General features: G+C 44.5%; 1 pseudogene; it reads right to left on the bottom strand.

The window, feature by feature from the left end:
- Positions 1-203: 203 nt before the first annotated feature.
- Positions 204-576, bottom strand: LOC114621970 (annotated as a pseudogene).
- Positions 577-844: the final 268 nt, after the last annotated feature.

Here is an 844-nt window from a genome sequence, read left to right as displayed (position 1 = left end):
CAGGAGTGGTCTCAGCTCTATGGTCCCCACTGTGGTTCCAAGAGACCTGAAATCAAAATCAGGGTAAAGAAACAAATCCCAGCTGTGTAGTGGCCTATAAGACAGTTGTTGGTCTTCTGTATCTGGAACTCCATAATCATAATTTAACCAGCCTTAGATTATTCTTTTTTTCCCTTGTCTTGCGCTTTATTGTCGTTGTCGTCTCAGGCCTTGCCTGTATCCTTGCGCAGTGGGTACAGCTGCTCCTTCTGCTGCTGCTTCTTGGCCTTCAGCTTCTCTTCGTGCTTGGTGAGCCAGCAGCACATGGCTCAAGTCTTCTTGGGTCGCAGGTCCAGGGGCTTGTACTTCTTGCCCTTATAGAATTTCCTGAGGTTTTCTTTTTGAGTCTGGTTAATAACAGTGAGGACACAGGTGATAGATTTACGTATGACTCGTTATCTTGGAAAGCTTGGACGCCATGGTAGCGCCTGTCACTTTGGCGACACGAAGCTGAGACAGTTGCACCTTCAGATCGTCCAGTTGTTGCAACAGCTTCTCCTTCTTGCCGCACAGGTCCTGAGCCTTAATCTTGGCCATTGCTGTATTGTTCACAGCTGAGGCTGACTGGTTCAAGAGCTAGATTATTCTTTTTCAACATTCCTTAATCTATATAATATAACTACTGTTTATATGGCATTTCATTATACTGGATATTATAAGTCATCTAGAAATGATTTGAAGAATACAGGAGGTTGTGGATATACTTCTATGGATACACAAAATCAAGGGACTTCAACATCTACAGATCTTGCCACCCTGACACCAATCCCCTATGGATGCCACGGAAGGACCATACTTGACCTGA

Source organism: Grammomys surdaster, unplaced genomic scaffold (genome assembly GCF_004785775.1).
Source record: "Grammomys surdaster isolate TR1022 unplaced genomic scaffold, NIH_TR_1.0 185, whole genome shotgun sequence".
Lineage (NCBI taxonomy): Eukaryota > Metazoa > Chordata > Mammalia > Rodentia > Muridae > Grammomys > Grammomys surdaster.
Note: the sequence above shows the minus strand (reverse complement) of the source record. Positions and strands in the feature narration are given on the sequence as shown.